The sequence below is a fragment of the Protobothrops mucrosquamatus genome, unplaced genomic scaffold, assembly GCF_001527695.2.
Source record: "Protobothrops mucrosquamatus isolate PMUCROS unplaced genomic scaffold, P.Mucros_1.0 scaffold238, whole genome shotgun sequence".
In the NCBI taxonomy this organism is placed as follows: Eukaryota; Metazoa; Chordata; class Lepidosauria; order Squamata; family Viperidae; genus Protobothrops; species Protobothrops mucrosquamatus.
Window position 1 is genome coordinate 532,430 of NW_015386588.1, and position 17,207 is coordinate 549,636.

Sequence of the window (17,207 nt, forward strand, 5' to 3'; positions counted from 1 at the left end):
GAAGGAAGACGAACTTAAAACAAAGATCCTGGTAATATTCCAAGTTGAAGACCACAATGCTTGGACTTTTTTCCTGGATTTTTCTGAAACTTAGCTGATTTTTAATCTCATTCTTTCCTTTGTTGATTTTTCCTGCCATAACAAATTTGGTCCCATAATGTTCTATTTTTGGAGACCTAGCTCTCTGAGAAAATCCCAGATACATTTATTAAGTTCTTTCCATCTCTCTTAGATTGAAAAGAAGAAGAAGAAAATGAAAATTTCCAGATGGAAATATCATCAAACCCTTAAATGTTAAAACCCAGTTGTATCCTAGGGCAGCGCACATCTTGAATGTATACAGGAACATTTCACTTAAGAAAGGAAGATGATTCATAAAGGCATTCAGTGTAGGCTTTACTTTGAAATGTTTAATTCCCCTGTTAACCAGGTGGCATTAACTGCCAACAAATGGCAGCCGCAGAAAGATCACTTGAGAGTGGAATAAATGAGAAGCTGAAAAATCTCTTCCTGCAAGTGATGCACATTTCCAATCACCTTCTATTCTTAAAGTAATGGGACTAAACTGTTGAGGCAAACATTTAGTAAACTCCAAGATTCATATTTGGTTCTCCATACAAATTGTGACTTTTGTCATTTGCAAGAAATTTCTGTTATTCTTAATTTATTTTAATAATACTGTGATGTGATAGCCCACTCTAATACCAGACAACCCTTACCCTGTTGGGTCACTGTGTCAGAGATATTTCCTTATCTAAACAGAGAAAATGAATTACCACTGGTGGGGAAAAAAGTAGTGGGAGCAGAAGCAACTTCTTCCCTCCCTCCCTCCCTCCCTCCCTCCCACTATTCCTTCCTGCCTTCCTTCTTTCTTTCCTTCTTTCCTTTTTTTCTTCTTTCCTTCTTTCTTTCCTTCCTTCCTTCCTTCCTCCCACTCTTCCTTTTCTTGGCAAGGTTTTTCAGAAGTGGTTTGCCATTGTCTCCTTCCTGGGGGGCGGAGAGAGAGAGAGAGAGAGAGAGAGAGAGAGATGGCTTTGTGCCTAAGATGGGACCAGGAATCAGGGCCTCCCAGTTTCTAACAATGCCTTAACCACTACACCAGGGGTCCCCAACCTATGGACCATGGCCCACTACCAGGCCACAGGCTATTGGCCACCAGGCTGCTTGAGTGGCTGGCCAGTGCGCATGTGTGTGCATGCACATAGGCCCACTTGTGCAAGTTTTTCTGTGAGTCTTGCAGGTGTTTGTGGCCGCACTTGTGTGAGCTTTGCCACAAGCATTGCAGACATTTGCAGCCCCACATGCACAAACATCGTCGTGGGCGTTTGCAGCCCATGCGCTCAAGCGCTCATGGCCTTACTCATGTGAGTAATAGGTGTTCATGCATGTGCATGCATTAAACCCCCCACAAAACCATTCCTTCTTTCCCCCCTCCCCCCTCTCCAGGCTGCCAGCCCCAAAAGGTTGGGGGACTCTGCACTACACCAACTGGCTCTGTATCTAAGTAAATTTGGTATAGATTTTTTTAAAAAATAACTTCCAAAGACTTTTGTATACATGTATTTATATAAATGGCCAAGAAATCATCTAGGAGCTTTTAAATGAAGTATTCATGTAGCAAGCTTATGGTCTAATTTTGAGATTAGATTCTAAACTTTAAAATAATGGAGAAAATTTAGTTAAAGATTAGAGGAAATTGAATTATCAGCAAGTTTTTTGTATTTACATTATGAAGAAAATGCACTGCAGATAAAACATTCACATTATATTTTATAATGAAATCACTTAGTTTTCATTTCTTATTTTATTTATTAAAAATTTAAATTACTGAATAGTTGAAGCTCTCTAGGCAATTTATACAAAATAAAATCAGAGGAAAAATATATAAAATACAAACTAAAAAAACCGAAAGGATTTTGTTTCTGGATTGTTTGTGGGTGACTGAAAGGAATTACAGTTTAAGGGTAACATTTTAATATCTCAGTTTTAGAGTTATATAAGATAGACTACCTTTGTGAATATTACTCAGGATATTCATTGATTTATAATACAAATAAAATTATACACTGTTTTGCAAATCAGTGCTTTTTCTGAAAACATGAAATTCTTTGCATATAATTTGGATGTTCAAACTCCAGTGTTTCCTGTTAAATGAAACTTCAATTTTTATTTCTTTCTTTTTTCAACCTCAAACTGTAGGAAGTTATTCAGTGAAAAAGTGATATCCCTGGAAAATGAAATGAAATTTTGTGGAAATTGTCTGGTTATATTACTCAGCTAGCTTTCTAATAGTTGAGGAGGAAAGAATATACAGTACTGTAAGCTACATGAAATAGCTAGAGTTAATAGTCAATCATCAGCCATTGTTGTATCTTTCCCTTTCATATGACATCCAGATAGACTTCCTGCAACTGTTCTTGAAATCAGTGTTCAATATTCAATACAGGTAGTCTTCGACTTACAGCCATTCATTTACTGACCATTCAAAGTTACCATAGCACTGAAAAAGTGACTTGTGATCTGTTTTCACACAACCATTGCAGCAACCCCAATGGTCACATGATCAAAATTCCAGCACTTGGCAACTGGCATATATTTATGACAGTTGCATTGTCCTTGGATCATGTGATCACCATTTGTAACCTTTCTAGCTAGCTTCTGATAAGCAAAATTAATGAGGGAAGCCAGATTTGCTTAATGACCACATGATTCACTTAAAAACTGCAATGATTCACTTAACTGTAGATGTAAAACTGTAAAATGAGGTGCAACTCACTTACCAACTATTTTGCTTAGCCACCGAAATTTTGGATTCGTGGCCATAAGTAAAAGACCACCTGTATGCCAAAACGAATATTAACACTAGAGTAGATCTGAAAGTATGATTTCTTTTTTTGTAATATATTTTATTGATTTTTTTAAACATAAATCAATAATTGGTGAACAGTGTGTTGTCTGGATTACATTTGTAAAACAATCTCTAACAATTGATTTCTATAATCCATAATCTACATAATAGTTTTAGTTGATTTCTTCTTTTCCCAAAATATCCTCTTTTGCAAGCATTGAGTTAATACAATTCTTATTGTTTTGATAGATAACAATTAAATATATATTTTTCCCAATAGTCCTAAAAATAATAATCACATCAATATAATATTTCTTTCCTATCCAATCATTCTGGTTGCTTTATCATAGATCCTGTTACAGTCCTTATTTTAATTTGTTTCTCCCACCAAATTCTAGATATTCTTACTGGTTAAGATTTTCTCAAAAATTAATTACATTTAAAAATTTAACTCTATTTTCATATGAACCATCTCACATTTTTACATTTCTTAAGGAATAGATAAAACAGTAGAAAAAAAGAAAGAAAAGCAAGAGTAAAGAAGCATAAAAAATAACATATTACTTAAAATATATATCCCTCCTAAGCTAATATGTATTTATTTCCTAAATTTCTTATTCTTTTTAACCATAATCTAGGACTTATGGTTTTGCACGGTAGCAACCAATCATGGGCTTGCAGATTCTCCACACCCCCACGGCTAATTTCGCCCTGCCTGGGGACCCTAAATGGGTCTAGGTTGCACCGGAGAGACGACGAAGAAAGAAGGGTGCTTAAGCGATTCTGGAATGGCAGCAGCCATTCCGTTTTACTTGGGGAAAGCCTTCTAACCCAACAGGAGAAAGGCTGGCCGTATTGCATCGACCAGCCCAAGCTACTAGCAACCGAAGTCCAAAAGCACTAACGAGCACAACTGTGAACAGCAAGTTTGAAACTGGGTGAGGAATTCGATCTTCTCTTTTCTATTCTACATTTAATTTCCTGGAAAAGATCCCCAAGAAGCAAAATACCTCCAAAAGGGAAGGAGGGAGATTTCCACCCCACCTTTATACTAACGGAAGCAGCGAAATAATCTTTTTATGGAGGATCAAAATATATGGAAGAGAAATAAATATAAAACCTGAAATTTAAAACTTAAATCTGGATAAATCTAAAATTGTTTGAATGGTTAAGACTCTCATTTTAAAGATAATTGTTCATTTTGGAAATTGAAAAACAAATAATTGCTGACACCTAGTGGCAGATGAAGACTATGACCACTATGACTTTAATATAAGACTTGGCAAAACCTGGGAAAAGCTAATCTGTGTTTGTGACCTTCTAAGTTTTAACAACAAAGAACAGCTGTGACAAAAATAATAATAATAATCTGGGCTGTAGACAAAGAGAATTATAAATTTCAGAAAAAAAAATCTTTTTTGAACTATTTGGATTACAAATATCTATTTAATTGGGACTCTAAAGCTATTGGCAGAGAAAAGAAAGGAAGAGAAAAACTCAAACCCTTGGTCATCATGGATCAGAGACATGTAGAAAGAACATATCAAGAAAATATAAATACTTCACAGGAGGATATATATAGTATACTGCAACTAATTCAAACAACAATGACTTTAAACCACAAAGAAATCCAAAATATAAATCAATCTATTTCTAAGTTAACTTTTCAACAAAAAAATTCCCAGAAAACAACAACAGAGAAGGAGCAGATAAAACAGATAAATGGATGTAGACTTGAGAGTAGAGACTTAAAGATGGAACTTAACAAAACAAGGAAACATGATTTAATCCTAGTGGGAAAAAATTCACAAGAATTAGAAAAAAACAAATTATCCCTTAAGACTACAAAATAAATCTGAGGACAAGAAAACAGATTGGATAAAATGGACTGTAGAGATGTCAGGAACATCAGAGAGAAAGGAAATGATAAGAGAAGTGGAGTCATCTTTAAACAGGTTGGTCAAAACAACCTCAAAGATGAAACTTTGACAAAGGTTGTTGAATCTTCTGAAAATAAAGCACCAAGGACCTTACATTTCAACCCTGAGCTACAAATATTTTTCTTTATGAGTGAAGCACTGTGTCGGGACGGTGCTAATAGCAGAAAATCACAACCATTCAGCCCTCGTTAAATTATTGTGCATAACCCACTCCTCAGGAACAAAGGTGGTAACAAGACCAGCAAAACTACTCACCTTGTTTTGGACTGCTGTAAAGACAGTGTTTGTAGGCTAGCATAATTCCTTTTATTTCATTAATAAAAAAACCATTACATGTCTAGGAAAGTGTCCTAAGCCTGAAAACTGACAATGGGCTAGATCCATTTCCTTTTTCCAAATGATGTTGCTTAATACAATGAAATAAAAATTCTGTTTAGAACCATAATATTTGTTAAGTTTCTTTTTAGCAAAGACTAATTATTTTTACCAATTCAGACACTGGATGGAAATGTGTAAAGCAATAAAGATTGTTTGCCTTTATTCTCAATAAAATTAGCATTAACCAATTGTTTCTTCTTTTTATGCACAAGTGATATAGTTGATTCAACTGTGTTCCATATCAGAGACATTTATGTAACTAAGTCTTTGGCAATACAAAAACATTCTATCATTTCTTGTTCCACTTGCTTAATAAAATCTATCATTCAACACTCTTAAACCCATTTAAGGAATGAATGCAACTTTTCATCAGATGGAATAAGATTTGAATGCCAGCTAATGACAGGATCAGCCGTCTTGCTCATACGGCAACAAAGACTTTTGAAGAAAAGTTTGCAAATATCACTTTCTAATCACTTTCAGAAATTGCTTATTATTATATTAAAGCTACTAGAGATCTTCGGAATGACGAGTTTGAAAAGTCTTCATTGGATGGATTTATCTTCAACTCTGTATAAACAAAAAATAAATTATAAGCTTAAGAAGTTAAAGAATTTGAAATAAACATCAACATGCTAAATTAGATTTTGATCTAAGAAAATTATGCATGGATTAAGGGTGCAGATAAGTGTGGAATGTTGATTTTACTATAAGATTTTGAAATTAACTATAAAAACATAATCTTTATTTATATTATACTTAAGGAAGCATGATAAGCAACCCAAACAAAGGTAAATTTATAATTGCTTAACCTAGCCATGCACACCCAAAGACAGAGAGAAAAAAGTAATTTAGGACAGACTATCAACTTACTGCAGAAACAACCTTTATCTACTTGATTTATTTAACTAAATAAAAGAGATCTGTCATTCTCTGTAATCTGAAAGGAAGGAAATGTGTAACCATACTTTACTGTTTGGCATGTGTAAGCACAGAGACAGGTAAGCTGTGCTTCTTTCCCCTTCTCTATGGAAAAGAGTTAATTAGGAGCCAGGTGTTTGGAGGAGAACAAAACTACTGCTGAAGCTAATCCTTCATTGGCATTATACAACAACTGTTTTGGTACCTTCATAGTGGTAATAGTGAAAGGTGTGTAACTCACTCAGGCCTATAACTGAAGGAGCCAAAAGTAAAATCAATTCTGTAGTAGGAAGAGGATTAGCACAGGCACTGTGCCATAAAAATGGAACTTTAGTCAGACATAATTATTGCTGTATTTAAATATTAATGGCCAGCTGTACTTTAAATGCTAATTTTATAAATTTCTTCTAATTAGTAGTAAACAACAAGGTCAACAGGCATAGGCTTGCACACCCAACAGCAACTGCTAAGATATCAAAATGTGCATTGTAATGTCATGATACAATCTCTGGCCTTTCATATTGCAATTATCTGTTGAAAAAAAAAATTCCATCAGGGTCCAGTACATAAACAAAATGGGAATAAACAAAATGGAGACTGCTTTAGAAAGAAGAACAGAGCCAGACGGAAACATGGCTCTGGAAAAGCTGACCACATGTAGCTGAGAGTCATGGGTTTTTATACCTTCTGGGGCTTTTGTGTTTGGAGTTCCTGTTCCTGTGGCATGAACTTTGACCTGAGGTTCTTTTGAGTGTGCCCTTTTTGATATTGGTGGGTTAATCCTATTATGTTTCCAAAGGTCATGTCCTGCTTCCCTGGGGCTGTGGCTGATGACTTTATGATTTCCTGTGTTAGATTTTTTGTCTTTCTAATCCCATCAGCTCTAAACGTCCTAGTGCCAGTCTTTCTGAAAGGATTATGATATCTGCATTTCTACAGAGCTGGTTTCTGCTTGGGGAAGGGAGACTTGGAGCTATTAAGAAAAACTGGGCATGCTTTTCTGCCTTTTAAAGATCCTTTGAGGAAATATAATATTCTGCCTTTTTAAAATTTCCTTCTCTGGGGGGGGGGGCTGACTTCCCACACACGCAATGAACAGAATTTCTATCCCAATATTGTAATGCTTGTTCTGTCTCTTGCTTGTTCTTGCCCCATGTAGATACCTTTTCTACTAGACATGCAACTCATCATCGTTAGGTCCTGTGCAGAGCACATGGGCAGCAAGTGATTTCTATCATATGAGCATCTCCAGCTTCATCCCAAGAGACATTAATAATCTTAAGATCTTCCTTAAGTGTTTGGCTCCAATTTTCCGAGGCCAGCCTCATTTCTCTTTCCTCCAGGAGGTATCCAAAGTAGTGCAATTTTTGGATGCTGGTTTTTAGGCATATGTAAGATATGGCAAACAAACTGCAACTGGATCTTTCTAAACAGAACAGTTGGTTACTATGGATTCAAGTAAATGAAGTGTTTCAGAAACCAATTTAAAATGCAGAGAAGCACAACTGGTAAAGTTAGGAGAGCCTTAGGTCTGAAACAACAAGCAATAGCAAGGATGTAGAAAAATCCAAGATCATTGCAATCCAACATGACACCTGGAAGAGATACCAATTCTGCTGTATTGCAAAACTGTGTTGCAAAGTCCTATATCAATCTCTGTAATAATACAGATGACTTGTGATGATGCAGTAACAAAAGAATAGATATATTTGTGGTCGAGCAAATAGAGGCAATCTAACAGAAACAATTACATCTGATAAAGCAGTGGTGGCGAACCTATGGCACGCATGCCAGAGGTGGCACTCAGATCCCTCTCTGTGGGCACGTGCGCCATCGCCCCAGCCCCGTCTCCCCCGGTGCCGCCTCCTCACCAGCAGCCCTCCGGAGGAGAGTTGCCCCTGGGCACGGCCTGCATGGAGCAGTGCAGCCAAGCACATGGCAGCCGGGCAGCAGGGTCAAGACTCTACCCTCGTGCCCTGTCGCATGCAGATGATGCTGCGGGGTGCGGGCAGAGGGCATGGCTGCCATGGCACTGCAGGACCACCTGGGTGATCTGTGGTGGGCCGTAGAGGGGGTGGGGGTGGGGCGGGGTGGGGCATTTTTTGAGCACTCAGTCTCTAAAAGGTTCACCATCACTGTGATAAATCCTCTCCAAAGTTTTATGAAAGTGCTGTGAAATAACAAGATAAATGGCCAATGAGTTATATAGAGTGATGGAAATGCTGCAGACTTTAACAGTCTGTTCTTAAAATGCCCTTACAAATGATTATAGACATAATAAGCATTCTGCAAAATGTTGTCTAGCATTTTCTTTCTCATGTAATGGGAAATATATTCAGAGAGGTGGAAATCTTAATGCAAAGTATATTCTCTACTATAGTAATTAGCCCAAATAAAAATAAAGAATTCATCCCCACCTACAACAACATCAATATGGTTCCTAGGAAGCCCATTAAAATAACTAGAGAGAATGTAAAATGTTCCCTACTGTGTAATGTCCTGTTTGGGAAAATATTCCTAACAGAATCTAGCTGTTAGAATTTAGAATTTAACTAGCGACTATAGTTAAAATTAGTNGTTCCATTTATTTTTTAAATTCTGATTAGAAAACTATATAAGCATACAGATATATGGAAAATCTATAGTTGAATCTTTCCTTTCATTTCCCTTCTTTTTAAAATGAAAGTTTCTTTTTATGATGAGTTGCAGTTGTTACAGTACATGGTCCAGAATCAGATTATACCATGCCAATGAGGATAAAAGACAACTTCTTTTTCTGGGGTGTCGTTCTCCCAATTGAAATCATTTTACCTTTCCCCATGGGAAAATCTCAGGTCCAAGAAATAACAACTATAAATTCTATAGAGCAAAAAAGGGTGGGGAGGGTTAGACCATCCCCATGTCATAATCCTGTAAAGCTTGCTTTCATGTCTTTAACAATTATGTTTTCAAAGCAAAGCAAACAAAAAAGAGCTAACTTCACCTCCCACAAAATTCCAAGTTTTGCCCTCTTAGTAACAGTTCAGCAAAGTTTTACAGCATTTTGCAAAACCTGAATATTATAGTGGAGAATGTAAAATTTTGTAATCCAATTCTATTGAGGGAAGTCAGCTCCCCAGAGAAGGAAATATTAAAAGGGCAGAAAAATATATTTCCTCAAAAGGATTTTAAAAGCAGAAACCAACCCTGCCCCCAAGTCTCTCTGTCCCAAGCAGAAGCCAGCTCTGTACAAATGCAGATGTAAACTATCAGAAAGGCCCCAGCTAGGAGATCAAGAAGACAAAGACACCTAAAATCTGCATACCCCACCCAAACTCTAAGAGTCATTAGCTCCAACACCAGGGAAGCAGGATATAACCCTTGGGACATAATAGGATTAACCCACCACCATCAAGAATACCAGAAAGGCACACCCAGACTCAGGTCAGAAAACGTGACACAGGAAATACAAAACCTCAACACAGGAACAGGAAACTATTCCAAACAAAAGGCTTCAGTGGGTATAAAAACCTACTTCCCACATGTGCTCAGTCCTTCTTTTCTCTCCTTTTTCCTGCCAGAACCATCTTTCGATCTGGCACTTCAATAAACTGCAACCTTCTTTCTAAAGCAGTTACCATGTTGTTTATTTATCCCTTGCTTGGATGAACCAGGATGAAGACTTTTCTTTCAACACTATTTAAACTCTTCACACAGATGCTTTACATAGTATAAAATGGCCCCAGAGAGCCTTCGCCACTGAAAGTTCTTCAAATTTGAAGGTTGTAAGAGGAAAATCCAATGTTGAAATTTTAAGACGTTAAGAGGAAAGGAGATAAGAAGACAGGAACAAAGTAGGCAATGACTTGACAAGAGGGAAACAGAAACACAATGTAGTTATTTCTTATGTGGAGATAAAATCTGAAGGAGAGTCTGAGAAAGGTTGAACTCTGCAATACTAAAATAAAAAAGAACCATGTTGGAAAAGTTACAGCATTTGAGTTCCCAGAGCCCTATCTAGAGTTCAGATCCTGAAATGCAAATTCTGCCTTTGTAGATTCATGATAGTTATAATGGAAAGATGGGGGCTTGGAAATATCAAGAAGTACACACAGTCTAAAACTCTACATACTGATTTGAATGAGTGTTCATTATACACTGATATATATATTTATGGTTAGATTAGTGAAATACAAAAGAAACAATATAAAAGAAAGGACATACAATAATGTGTTCGACCTTTCCAGCAAAATTATTCTAATTGTTGCAAGATTATTTTTAACTTTACATAAAATTAATCCAGGTGCCATTTTTGAAATTAAAAACAAAAATCAGTTATTCTTTGGTCTTTGTTTTTCCTTCAAATCCTTCACATAATGCTCTGCCTGAAGTTTGTAAAACAAGTTTTCTATAATGTATGGAAGCAAAATGTATAGCTAATAGAGATGTGCAGAATAGTTTATGCATGGAACATTAAGTTTCAAGGCAATCCACACATGGAGTGTGTGCAGCAGCAGCAACAGTGGTCTGCAGCTGAGCAGAAGGTAGAGGCAAAGACATTAAAGGTGCAGGAAGTTGGAAGTGAAGGGCGGAATAGGAATAGGCCATGCAGAAGAGGGAAGTGAAAGGAGAAGTACGCCAACTTTGCCCTATTTGCCTTGAAAAACCACTCCCGATTTGTTTTGGCTGAAATCCAGGAGAAGCAAGATGTTCCCTTTTTAGGATCATCTGGACCTTGATATTACTCCACTCAACTATGCAACCATTCTTCTGAGCTCCAATATGCTTGTTCCATATGTGAAAAGAATATTTTATTTGGGGTATATACCTAATAGCAACTGTATTCAAAAAATGTTCTTGAATTACCAATTACTATGCAATTACGAGATTATAAAGAATGAAAATAGATAGCTGCAAATGCTTACATTTTGAGTCAGACTCAGTTTGACTTCAAAGATGATTTCATGTATTTTTTTTCAAATAAAGTAACCTATTATCTTACTGATTACATACCCATTCATCTTATGTCACCCCACCTCACCCCTACTCCCATTTCTTTCTCAGTTGGTACACATAATGAAAGATCAAGAAGGCAAACTTGGATCCAATGGAAATAAAAAATTACCATCTTATCTCTAATTCCCCCTTACTGGGTGGGTGGTGTAGCTAAGGTTAGAGAGTGCTGTGGAAAGCAAAGAGTAGGTGGACATCTGACAAAGGCTGGTTCATGGGTGAAACCATGTGGCTCAGTGTCATGGATGACTTTTAGTGCAACCTGAAGGAAGGTCTCAACTCTCTCAACATTTTCAAATCTATCCACCATGGCATGTAGGTGTCTGTAATGAGTAGGAAGTGGAGGAACTGCCTTAATAGTTTAGCTCCTCCCTTAACTGACTAGATCTAGTTGATGATAATGGTTCAGATTGAGGCAGTGAATGTAGTTCATAAATTAAAAAAATTGCACCATTAATCTGGCTGGAGGAATTTTAAAAAATACAGTGATCATCGTTTGGTATAGTGGTTAGAGCATCTGGTTAGAACTGGGGGATCATGAATTCTAGTCACACACAAGGCCAGATGGGTAACCTTGGGCTAGTCACTCTCTCTGAGGCCTAGGAAGAAGGCAATGATAAACCACTTCTGGAAAACTCCCAGGCAGTTACCAGGAGTCAAAAACTGACTTGAAGGCACACACAAAAAAGATATTTCTTCATCTGATTTGAACAGTGACACAAATGTTCCCACAATTCAATTAATTGATGAAAAATTACAAGCAGCATGAAAATATCAATAAAGCAATTCTATGGGCTTTAGAGAGTTCATACCACAGTAAAATAAAGTAGAAATATTCTATCCTCAAGAACCCTATAACATCCAGACTTCCGGTGAAAAGATGGCCAACTGACAACACACACAGAGAAGGATCCCTGAAGGGATTTTCCCTGGACGGTAGCTTTTTCAACTACCAACAGAAGGAACTGGCATTCTTTTAGTTTATATGACTCTCCTGGGGTAGGGAAAGTTCTAGAATTATCCCACAAGATCCTCTGATAAAGCAAAGGTCTGCAAGCAGCTTCAAGAGCTGTGCTTAGAAGCAGCCTGCATGCCAAAAGGTGGGGGATGGGGCTGCAATCAGTTCATTGTAAAGAAGTAGCCATTTTGGAATTTATTTTTCAAATAGACAGTAAATTGTGCCTTAATTTTTAAGGACTATTAATCTTTAATCAGCTAAAAAGGATTCTTTAGCCACAGCCTATTATTCCTTTTTGAAGATCTGTGCCATTCGGGAGATTTCCTCATTGTTAAACAACTAGGAAGAAGAATGCTAAAGGCAAGCTAAAATAAGGAAGTATGGAGCATCTTTTATTAAAAGAAAGTTGATGGAGAAATATAAAGGCAGAAAATTGTGGTTCTAGTTTATTATTTTTAGTAATTTATAGTTTGGTCTGCTTTGCTGTGGGTGGCTAAAACTTTCCAATTTTTATGATTCCTGATTGGCCAGCAATTCTTAAGTGACTTACAAAAAAGCTACTTTTTGACTAAAGAGGTAGTTAAGAGGAAGGAAGGAGCAAATTATTAGAGATGTATTTGAAAAATCTTTAAATAAAATCCATTAGTTCATAGATCATCTATGCTCGAAGGACATTAAAAAAAAGTCTCAAACTACTTCATATATGCAAATATGTGTAGAAAGTTACCAAACCACCAAGGTAATTTCACAAGTATCTGACAATGCAGATGAGTCAGTTGCAACTTTGGAATATAAACCTGATACCAATTTTTATTATGATGGTTTAAATATAAACTTCCCAACACAATTGAAAAAGAGCTCCAAGAAAATTTGCAACATTTAAAAGGACACGTTTGGGACTTTTTCCTCATGTTTAGAGTTTTAAAAGGGAAGTATACAAAAAAAAATATTCTATGAGGGTAACTTGGTCTAAATTTAATGAGTCAATTGGAGTTGGAATTTTATTGGTCTGAAATTGAACTTTAAAGTATGTATGTTAAAGGAAATTTAAAAAAAGATGTATTGGAAAGTTTTGATTTTAGAAATGTTTTTAAAGAAAAGTTTAGTGTTTTAAAATGGATAGAAAAAAAGTATTTTTTCCTTTAAGGTTAAAGAATTTGAAAGAATACAGTGAATTTTGTTAATATAAATGGTGATAGATTATAGATTATTAAGTGCAAATAGAAATACATTTAGACATCACTTCTGGATTTTGTGCTTGTTTTCAGGTTCATTGTTGTATCATTCATTCCCATGTGTAGGAGAAGAAATGGACAGTAGTCCATGGGGTTGATTATTTTAGTAAGGTTTACAGTTACATCTTTGATTTTTGTTCCAGAGAGACAACATACCTCCCTAGATTGATTGTCCGGTCTGTAGACTATAGTTTCTCTTCTCCTAAGAATCAAATCTCCTGTCACCAATACTTGCCTTTTTTCCCCTAGAGAAATCTGGGATATTTTTCTTCCTGGAATACCCAGTTGTGCATCTTTTTATAGAAACTATAGATGACTGCTCTTTTATAGGTGTCTGTATATTTTCTTCCAGAGAAAGGCTATGAAAGCGATTGTTCAGTTCCATAGGGGCTTCATTGGAGTGGGCTAAGGTAGACAGTTGGGGCTTTGCTCTTGGTTGCTGTTTTCTTCTAAGAGTGACATGTTTCCATCGGTCTTCCCCTATGTAAGGTATCTAAAATATATCTAAAATGTCTCTATGTAATGTATCTAAAATGTGATAATTTTAGCCTAGTTATTTGTGCCTCAGATAATTTAACAATTACTAATATAAAAGCTGTCCAACACCTGAAGAAGCTAGCTCAGCTTTGGGATCATAGAAACTTACTGTGTAACTTCAGATTGCAAGTGAATACTGACCAACATTGTAAAGTATCTGTGCACAGAAGGATCATGAGAACCATTAAAACGATGAACTAGATAATATTGTTTCCTCTGATTGTGCTGATTGTTTAGAAAAAAGTTATTATTTGGACTTTCACTGGAAAAAATAATAGCTTCATCCCAATACATTTATAATATATAAATGATTCCTTGGTTGTATATTCTACTACATACATAGGTCAAATTTGTCATTATTGTTTCTTGTCCCGTAGAGGCTACACACCATTAGCGATCTCCTTGTTAAAATTGTTTCATTTCTGTGGTGGGGAAAGTTACCCAGTGCATATAACAAAGTGTGTTAAATTGATTTATGGGTGGAAAAACTTTTCATATAATCACTAACTCTCAATTGCTAATGTCTTGTCTCATAGCAAGGATAGATCATTTGTAGCAAAAGCACTTAAGGCTGAATAAAATATTTCTGATGGCAAAACTTCAATAAGGGATATCTTATAAGATAACTGCACCACCATTTTCATTAGGTAAAATGTCAGTAGATACTGTTTTAACCACCAGCATGCTTCAATGATTTTCTGTTATCCTTTCTTTTCTCACTCAAAAACAGATATTAAATTGCATTATTCTTTTTAAAAAATCTTAACTTCATTGTACTGAAGCTGCATTTTATCAATGAAAAATGCAGTTTTCAATTGTACATTCTAGATAAATGCCACAATCTGTGGCTCCATGTGGCTTGCTCTGATAAAATGTTCTATTCATGTGATTTTTCAGAAGGTCATTTTTCTTATCTGAAACATGCATAAACGATACTTGCTTATATTATACTAGACAATATTCTTTCATGCAGCCTATAGAGAAAGAAAACTTCACTCTGCAGGAGACTATGTTGTTATGGATTTCAGATTTTTTTATTTTCTTCTATTCATTTATGCCCAGTTCTCAGAGACTGCCTGGACAAGTCCCTGCAGTTTTCTTGGCAATGTTTTACAGAAGCAGTTTGTCATTGCCCCCTTTCTAGGCTTAAGGTCACCCAGCTGGCTTCATGTCAAGGCAGGACTAGAACTCCTGGTCTTCTGGTTTCTACCTAATGTCTTAATTGCTATACCAAACTGACTCTCTGGATTTCAGATAGCACCACATTATTAACACCTGCATAGCAATGAAAAGTATGAGTGCATATCCTGCTAATGGAAAAAATATAGCATCAGTGTGTGTGTAATAAAGGGACAAGGATACATGTAATACATTTATTGCCCAAATAAGCCACAAGCATGAGAAAAGTATCTATGTAAAACTATCTAGCATTCAGAACATTATCTTTCCCCTTTGCATAGCAACAATACCTGCTCACTGAGTTCCCCATAAAGTCACATTTATTAGTGTCCAATTCTTAAGAGAAATTTCTAAAATTTTGTGTTGCGTGTGAGGAAAAGAAATATCCAAAATAATAATAATAATAATAATAATAATAATAATAATAATAATAATAATAATAATAATAATAATAATAATAATGAGAAGGAGGAGAAGGAGAAGGAGAAGGAGAAGGAGGAGAAGAAGAATGGAAAAACATCATCTGAAATAGAATCACTGCTCAACACTATCCGTATATATAGCCAAGATATTGCAATGGAGTTTGGCTCCATTGCAATATATTTTTCAAACAAGGAAAAATAATGAAAACTGAAGGAATCAAGATGCCCCATGAAAATAACGTTAAGAGTCTGGATGAGGAAGATTACTACAAATACTTGGGTATCCTTCAAGCTGACAACATCAAGCACACTGAAGTCAAGAAAAAGATTAGAGGTGAATACATCAAGAGAGTGAAGAAGATCTTAAAGTCCAAACTCAATGGAGGAAATACCATAAAGGCAATCAACACCTGGGCAATTCCAGTCATTGGATACACAGCTGGAATAGTGGACTGGACTCAAGCAGAACTAAAAGCAATGGATAGGAAGACCAGAAAAATAATGACAATGAATCATGCCTTTCATCCACGAAGTGACATTCACAGACTTTATCTACCAAGGCAAATAGGTGGGCGTGGAATGCTGCAAGTACATCAGATGGTTGAAGAAGAAGAAATGGCTTTGGAAGAATATCTGAAGGACAATGATGAAGATGCACTGAAATTAGTATATCAGGAAAGCTTACTGACTACTGGAGAGACCAAACTGGCCTACAAGAAAGACCAAATGAAGAACAGAATAGAGGCATGGGAAGACAAAGCACTACATGGCCAGTACATTAAAAAATAGCTGGGAAAACAGATAACAAGACCTGGCAATGGCTAAGAGCAGGAAAATTGAAGAAAGAGACCGAGGGACTAAATTTGGCTACACAAGACCAAGTCTTAAGGACAAATGCATATAAAGTCAAAATTGAGAAGACAGCAACAGACAGTAAGTGCCACCTATGCAAAGAAGCTGAAGAAACAGTGGACCACCTGGTAAGCTGCTGCAAGAAGATCGCACAGACTGACTACAAGCAGCAGCATGACAAAGTAGCAACAATGATGCATTGGAAAATCTGCAAGAAATATTATTTGCCTGTAAGCAAAAACTGGTGGGATCATAAAATAGAGAAAGTCATAGAAAATGATAAAATTAAACTGCTCTGGGACTTCAGAATTCAAACAGACAAGCACCTGCAACATAACACCCCGGACTTAACCATTGTCGATAAGAAAGACAAAAAAGTCTGGATAGTAGACGTGACAGTGCCTGGAGACAACAGAATAGACGAGAAAGAACTGGAGAGGGTAACAAAATACAAAGACCTACAAATAGAAATAGAAAGACTGTGGCAAAAGCAAGCAAGGGTAGTACCAATAGTAATAGGCGCCTTGGGTGCAATCCCAAAACATACTGGAGCACCACTTGAACACCATTGGCATTGACAAATTCGCCATTAGTCAATTGCAAAAGGTGGCCTTACTAGGAACTGCTTCCATCCTGCAACGATATCTGTAATACCATCAAACATCCACATCTGCCTATCCCAGGTCTTTGGTAAGGACTCGATAGATAGACAAAATGCCAAATCCAGTCTGAACATCTGGCTGACTGTGCGATGATGATGATGATGATGATGATGATGATGATGATGATGATGATGATGATGATAATAATAATAATAATAATAATAATAATAATAATAATAATAGTAATAATAATAATAATAGAGTTGGAAGGGACCTTGGAGGTCATCTAGTCCAACCCCCTGCTCAGGCAGGAAACCCTATACCATTTCAGACAAATGTTTGT